We start from the raw sequence: 8369 nt of genomic DNA on the forward strand, positions 1-8369 counted from the left end.
CAGAAGCTATGGGAGGCCCGTAATCTGCCAGCACCCTATGACAAAAAATTTAACACACCAGCAGTGTGAGGAGACCTGAAAGTGGCACATGGCAGAGTGTGGCGATGGAGACAGCAGCAATGGGAGGCCGTACAGGGACCCATGAGAGACTGTGGACCTGGCAGCAGCATGAGGAGGCGGTACAGGGGCCCATGGCAGATTAGGGGCCTGGCAGCAGCTATGGGAGGCCCGTAATCTGCCAGCACCCTATGACAAAAAATTTAACACACCAGCAGTGTGAGGAGACCTGAAAGTGGCACATGGCAGAGTGTGGCGATGGAGACAGCAGCAATGGGAGGCCGTACAGGGACCCATGAGAGACTCTGGACCTGGCAGCAGCATGAGGAGGCGGTACAGGGGCCCATGGCAGATTAGGGGCCTGGCAGAAGCTATGGGAGGCCCGTAATCTGCCAGCACCCTATGACAAAAAATTTAACACACCAGCAGTGTGAGGAGACCTGAAAGTGGCACATGGCAGAGTGTGGCGATGGAGACAGCAGCAATGGGAGGCCGTACAGGGACCCATGAGAGACTGTGGACCTGGCAGCAGCATGAGGAGGCGGTACAGGGGCCCATGGCAGATTAGGGGCCTGGCAGCAGCTATGGGAGGCCCGTAATCTGCCAGCACCCTATGACAAAAAATTTAACACACCAGCAGTGTGAGGAGACCTGAAAGTGGCACATGGCAGAGTGTGGTGATGGAGACAGCAGCAATGGGAGGCTGTACAGGGACCCATGAGAGACTGTGGACCTGGCAGCAGCATGAGGAGGCGGTACAGGGGCCCATGGCAGATTAGGGGCCTGGCAGCAGCTATGGGAGGCCCGTAATCTGCCAGCACCCTATGACAAAAAATTTAACACACCAGCAGTGTGAGGAGACCTGAAAGTGGCACATGGCAGAGTGTGGCGATGGAGACAGCAGCAATGGGAGGCCGTACAGGGACCCATGAGAGACTGTGGACCTGGCAGCAGCATGAGGAGGCGGTACAGGGGCCCATGGCAGATTAGGGGCCTGGCAGCAGCTATGGGAGGCCCGTAATCTGCCAGCACCCTATGACAAAAAATTTAACACACCAACAGTGTGAGGAGACCTGAAAGTGGCACATGGCAGAGTGTGGCGATGGAGACAGCAGCAATGGGAGGCCGTACAGGGACCCATGAGAGACTCTGGACCTGGCAGCAGCATGAGGAGGCGGTACAGGGGCCCATGGCAGATTAGGGGCAGCAGCTATGGGAGGCCCGTAATCTGCCAGCACCCTATGACAAAAAATGGAACACACCAGCAGTGTGAGGAGACCTGAAAGTGGCACATGTTTCGGGCATGATTCATGGCGGATTTAGTCAGTTGTGTCAGGAACTGGTGGTTTGAAATCCAGACTAATCCACGCCTGATTCATTTTCACAAACGTGAGTCTCTCCACACTTTGGGTGGACAGTCGTGTCCTCCGCGGAGTTACAATACCTCCTGCCGCACTAAACACGCGCTCCGATGCCACGCTACTGGCCGGGCATGACAGCCTTTCAAGGGCAAATTCAGCTAGTTGGGGCCAAAGGTCAAGTTTTGTTGCCCAGTAGTCAAGGGGATTGTCTACCTCGGTTGGCAGGGTGCTGTCCAAGTAGGCCCAAGCCTGTTGTTTGAGGTCCTGCTCCAGGTCCACCTGATGCTGCTGCTGCTGCGGCTGGTTAGTAGTTTCCTCACTGCGCTGGTGAAGAAAGCTACTCATCATCCACTGCAGACTGAGGCAGCCGCTGCTGGTGGAGCTGCCACTGCTCCTACCACCCCACCCCTCCCCTGCTGCCATGGCAGCGGAACGCGAGCGCACAGGGCCCACAGTGTCTGAGGATGGACGTTGGCGCACAAAGGCAGAGACCAACTGACTACATAGGTGGTTTTTATAGTACGTTATTTTGGCCTCCCTCTCAGCAGGTGTGAAAAAGGCCACCATTTTTGAACGGTAGCGAGGGTCCAACAAGGTGGACAGCCAAAAGTCATCCCTCTGTCTGATGGTTATTATTCGGCTGTCGCTACGCAAGCAACCGAGCATGCTATGGGCCATTTGTGCCAAGGAATGCGAGGGACTCCCTGCCTCCATCTCCACAGCATACTGCCACGGTGCGTCTGGGTCCTCTGTCTCCTCCTCCTCCTCCTCTACCAGATGCTCCTGCTCCTCCACTCCTGTCCGCTGAGTGGAAAAACCACCCATTTCACTCAATAATTCCTGAGCACAAATGTCCTCCTCTACCTCCTCCTCTTCTTCCTGTCCTGCCCCCACAGGGGTCATGTGGCGTTGAGATCTGTGCGCCACGTCTACCGCACCCTGACCAGCCATTGTTAACAGCATTTGTTCCAGGACGTGCAACAGAGGAATGACGTCGTTCATCCCATAGTCCTGCCGACTCACGAATAGCGTGGCCTCCTCAAAGGGCCTGAGCAAGCGGCAGGTGTCACGCATGAGCTGCCAATGGCTGACATCGAAGTTACACAGGGGAGTACCTTTATCCGCTTGTAACATCAGGAAATCGGTGATGGCCTTTCGCTGTTCGTAAAGGCGGTCTAACATGTGTAGGGTTGAATTCCACCTTGTTGCAACGTCGCAGATCAGGCGATGCTGGGAATTCCGTTCTGCCGCTGCAGCTCAAGGAGGGTGTGCTTTGCGGTGTAGGAATGGCTGAAATGCATGCAAAGTTTACGTGACATTTTAAGGATGTCTTGCAGTGGGATGGTGGATTTTAAGAACCGCTTGACAACCAGATTGAACACGTGAGCCATGCATGGCGCATGGCACAACCTTCCTTGACGCAGAGCAGACACCATGTTCTTTCCGCTGTCGGTCAACATGGTTCCGATTTTGAGTTTGCGCGGAGACAGCCATCTGTCGATTTCTCTGTTCATTACACTGAGAAGTTCCTCCCCTGTGTGACTACGTTCGCCAAGGCATACCAGGTGCAGCACAGCGTGACACCGTTGCGCCCTGCACATGTGATATGCCGGTCGGGTAATGGGACTTGGCACGGGGGTGGCGGCTGAGGACACGGCGGAAGAAGAGGTGGTAGAGGCGGACATCTTTGCCGGACCAAGGACGTGCAAACGTGGAGGCAAAAGCGGCGTGACCTGTCCAAGTTGCTGGTGCGGCTGTGACGGCACCACGTTCACCCAGTGGGCCGTAAATGACATGTACTGTCCCTGACCGTAGTTACAGCTCCACACGTCGGCGCTGCCGTGCACTTTGGCAGAGACCGACATGCTCAAAGACTGGCCCACCATCTCTTCTACATGTGAATGCAGGGCTGGCACTGCCTTTTTGGCGAAGAAATGACGGCTTGGCACTCTCCACCGCGGCGCGGCACAAGCCATCATTTCTCGGAAAGGTGCTGAGTCCACCACTTGGAAAGGGAGGGACTGCAGCACCAGCAACTTGGACAGGAGGACGTTCAGCTTTTGCACCGTCAGGTGCGTGCTCGCAAACTGTTGTCTCTTGGAAACGGATTCCAAGAAAGACTGCTGACGGAATCCGTGAAGAGGAGTAGCAGGAGAAGGAGCATCTGAACGAGCGGAAGATGCCAACGAGCGACAACTCCCCTCAGCAGAGGTGTTGGAGCCTTGACTGGCTGATAGAGGGCGATTGACGTCGGGTGACGGAGCAAGTAACGGAGCGGGTGATGGAGCGGGGGCTGGGGCAGGCAGAACCGCCGTATCTTTATCACGGTTTTCCCAGGCCACCAAATGGCGACGCTGCATATGCTGACGCAACGCTGTAGTCCCAACATGGGCCCCCTGGCCACGCTTGACTTTCTGGCCACATAGTCGACATACGGCTACGTTTACTTCCTCGGGCGGCTTGACGAAAAATTGCCACACCGCCGAGTAGGAAACTTTGCCCCCGATACTCCTCACTGGCTGACTGCTGCTTCCTCCGTGCACACCGGCACCACTACTGGCCGTGGTGGTAGGCTGCAGTGGAGCTGGTGCTGTACTCCGTGGCCGTTTGCCTCCACTGACACTGCTGCGACCCTGCTGCCTCCTGGGCAACCCACCGACTGTTTTGCTCGCTGCCAAGCTGCCACCCTCTTCTCCTGATGATGCGGAAGCAATAGCCTGATGACGACGAGGCTGCCAAGTGCGATCAGCCTCATCATCATCAATTAGGGTCTCCGCCTCACTACTAGTCCCCTCGGCTGCGTGTGGGTCAGGAGACAGACCTGTCTCTAGACCGGCTACCGAGCCACTCTCCTCGCCAGTACTTCTTCGCCTGGCTGCTGAAGAGGCGGATGTCTCCCCCCGTTCCTGACCGCCCTCTGTTAGCTCTTCCTCACTGTACAGTGGGGCTGAGCCCACAGCATGCGATACTTCGCTTGGTGAGGGAACACCAAAGGACAGGGGCAGGTAGAGGACACGTGATTTCAGTGGGCTTGCTCCCGGGCCATGCCAACTAACGGTTGTGTCTGACGTACCCACCGACCGTTGGCTGTAGGTGTCAGAGGTGACCTGGGAAGAGGAAGACGACCGAGCCAACCAATCGATGACGGCAGGGTTGTCGGTGGAGACACGACCGCTGGATGACACTGGGAGCACTGGCCTCTGGCTGCGACTAGTGCTGCCTCGACCCCTTCCTCTGCTGCCACGTCTGCTCGCTCCTAAAACATTGCCTCCTCTGCCACTCCTCTGCATGTTGTCTGACATACTCTTTAATTAAACGATTCTGTGTCCCTGAGTAACAATTCTGTGTCTGTCCCTGAGTAACAATTCTGTGTCCCTGAGTAACAATTCTGTGTCCCTCAGTAACAATTCTGTGTCCATCAGTAACAATTCTGTGTCCCTGAGTAAAAATTCTGTGTCCCTGAGTAACAATTCTGTGTCCCTCAGTAACAATTCTGTGTCCCTCAGTAACAATTCTGTGTCTGTCCCTGAGTAACAATTCTGTGTCTCTCGCTGAGTAACAATTCTGTGTCCCTCAGTAACAATTCTGTGTCCCTCAGTAACAATTCTGTGTCCCTCAGTAACAATTCTGTGTCTGTCCCTGAGTAACAATTCTGTGTCTGTCCCTGAGTAACAATTCTGTGTCCCTCAGTAACAATTCTGTGTCCCTAAGTAACGTTTCTGTGGCCCTAAGTAACGTTTCTGTGGCCCTAAGTAACGGTTCTGTGTCCCTCAATAACAATTCTGTATCCCTCAGTAACAATTCTGTGTCTGTCCCTGAGTAACAATTCTGTGTCCCTAAGTAACGTTTCTGTGGCCCTAAGTAACGGTTCTGTGGCCCTCAGTAACAAATCTGTGTCCCTCAGTAACAATTCTGTGTCTGTCCCTGAGTAACAATTCTGTGTCCCTAAGTAACGTTTCTGTGGCCCTAAGTAACAGTTCTGTGGCCCTCAGTAACAATTCTGTGTCCCTCAGTAACAATTCTGTGTCTGTCCCTGAGTAACAATTCTGTGTCCCTAAGTAACGTTTCTGTGGCCCTAAGTAACGGTTCTGTGGCCCTCAGTAACAAATCTGTGTCCCTCAGTAACAATTCTGTGTCTGTCCCTAAGTAACAATTCTGTGGCCCTAAGTAACGTTTCTGTGGCCCTAAATAACGTTTCTGTGGCCCTAAGTAACGATTCTGTGGCCCTAAGTAACGTTTCTGTAGCCCTAAGTAACGTTTCTGTGGCCCTAAGTAACATTTCTGTGGCCCTAAGTAACGTTTCTGTGGCCCTAAGTAACGGTTCTGTGTCCCTCAGTAACGTTTCTGTATCCCTCAGTAACAATTCTGTGTCTGTCCCTGAGTAACAATTCTGTGTCCCTAAGTAACGTTTCTGTGGCCCTAAGTAACGGTTCTGTGGCCCTCAGTAACAAATCTGTGTCCCTCAGTAACAATTCTGTGTCTGTCCCTGAGTAACAATTCTGTGTCCCTAAGTAACGTTTCTGTGGCCCTAAGTAACAGTTCTGTGGCCCTCAGTAACAATTCTGTGTCCCTCAGTAACAATTCTGTGTCTGTCCCTGAGTAACAATTCTGTGTCCCTAAGTAACGTTTCTGTGGCCCTAAGTAACAGTTCTGTGGCCCTCAGTAACAAATCTGTGTCCCTCAGTAACAATTCTGTGTCTGTCCCTGAGTAACAATTCTGTGGCCCTAAGTAACGTTTCTGTGGCCCTAAGTAACGGTTCTGTGGCCCTCAGTAACAAATCTGTGTCCCTCAGTAACAATTTTGTGTCTGTCCCTGAGTAACAATTCTGTGTCCCTAAGTAACGTTTCTGTGGCCCTAAGTAACGGTTCTGTGGCCCTCAGTAACAATTCTGTGTCCCTCAGTAACAATTCTGTGTCTGTCCCTAAGTAACAATTCTGTGGCCCTAAGTAACGTTTCTGTGGCCCTAAGTAACGTTTCTGTGGCCCTAAGTAACGATTCTGTGGCCCTAAGTAACGTTTCTGTAGCCCTAAGTAACGTTTCTGTGGCCCTAAGTAAAGGTTCTGTGTCCCTCAGTAACAATTCTGTGTCCCTCAGTAACAATTCTGTGTCTGTCCCTGAGTAACAATTCTGTGTCCCTAAGTAACGTTTCTGTGGCCCTAAGTAACAGTTCTGTGGCCCTCAGTAACAATTCTGTGGCCCTCAGTAACAATTCTGTGTCTGTCCCTAAGTAACAATTCTGTGGCCCTAAGTAACGTTTCTGTGGCCCTAAGTAACGGTTCGGTGTCCCTCAGTAACAATTCTGTGTCTCTCAGTAACAATTCTGTGTCTGTCCCTGAGTAACAATTCTGTGTCCCTAAGTAACATTTCTGTGGCCCTAAGTAACGGTTCTGTGTCCCTCAGTAACAATTCTGTGTCCCTGAGTAACAATTCTGTGTCTGTCCCTAAGTAACAATTCTGTGACCCTAAGTAACATTTCTGTGGCCCTAAGTAACGATTCTGTGGCCCTAAGTAACGGTTCTGTGGCCCTCAGTAACAATTCTGTGTCTCTGAGTAACAATTCTGTGTCTGTCCCTAAGTAACAATTCTGTGTCCCTAAGTAACGTTTCTGTGGCCCTAAGTAACGGTTCTGTGGCCCTAAGTAACGGTTCTGTGGCCCTCAGTAACAATTCTGTGGCCCTCAGTAACAATTCTGTGTCTGTCCCTAAGTAACAATTCTGTGACCCTAAGTAACGTTTCTGTGGCCCTAAGTAACGATTCTGTGGCCCTAAGTAACGGTTCTGTGTCCCTCAGTAACAATTCTGTGTCTGTCCCTAAGTAACAATTCTGTGGCCCTAAGTAACGTTTCTGTGGCCCTAAGTAACGATTCTGTGGCCCTAAGTAACGATTTTGTGGCCCTAAGTAACGTTTCTGTGGCCCTAAGTAACGTTTCTGTGGTCCTAAGTAACGATTCTGTGGCCCTAAGTAACGTTTCTGTGTCCCTAAGTAACGTTTCTGTGTTCCTAAGTAAAGTTTCTGTGGCCCTAAGTAAGGTTTCTGTTGCCCTAAGTAACGTTTCTGTGGCCCTAAGTAACGTTTCTGTGTCCCTAACTAACGTTTCTGTGTCCCTAAGTAACGTTTCTGTGTCCCTAAGTAACGATTCTGTGGCCCTAAGTAACGATTCTGTGGCCCTAAGTAACGTTTCTGTGGCCCTAAGTAACGATTCCGTGGCCCTAAGTAACGTTTCTGTGTCCCTAAGTAACGTTTCTGTGTCCCTAAGTAACGTTTCTGTGTCCCTAAGTAAAGTTTCTGTGGCCCTAAGTAAGGTTTCTGTGGCCCTAAGTAACGTTTCTGTGGCCCTAAGTAACGTTTCTGTGTCCCTAACTAACGTTTCTGTGTCCCTAAGTAACGTTTCTGTGTCCCTAACTCTCTCCCTCAATACAGCCAGGTCTGCCTCTGTTGAATGACTGGAGGCAAATGGAGAATTCTAAAATGGCCGCCATTTATAGCTCGACCATTACACAGTGCTGGCTGGCTGGCTGCTGATTGGCTAATGCGATCATATGTCATGAATGAATGCATTATGGGTCAGCGCGCCTTGTCTGCGTGCCTTCCCAGACATCCCTGCTCCGTCGCCGCACATGTCGCCGCCATTTTAGGAAAAATTTTGATTTGCGCATCCGAAGTCTGCTAATTTTCCTAATATTCTAAACGAATTCCACTTCGCCTACTTCGATTCGCTCATCTCTATTCATGTCTTTAGCACAGTAGGAGCAGAGTAACCTACAGATAAGTCTGCACCCAATATATCTTCAGTATGTCCCAGTATGGGTGTCTGTAGACATAGGACCAGCACTGCATGGTATAGGGGCTTTGAATTTAACCAAGGACTTGGTGCTTTGTGGTGCCTTGGAGGGTAGTTTATTCTTTGCCATTTCCTTTTGTTTGTACAATCCCAGTACCCATCACTGGCC

This window comes from Staurois parvus, unplaced genomic scaffold, assembly GCF_062004578.1.
Source record: "Staurois parvus isolate SC_StPar_1 unplaced genomic scaffold, SC_StPar_1.0 ptg000415l, whole genome shotgun sequence".
In the NCBI taxonomy this organism is placed as follows: domain Eukaryota; kingdom Metazoa; phylum Chordata; class Amphibia; order Anura; family Ranidae; genus Staurois; species Staurois parvus.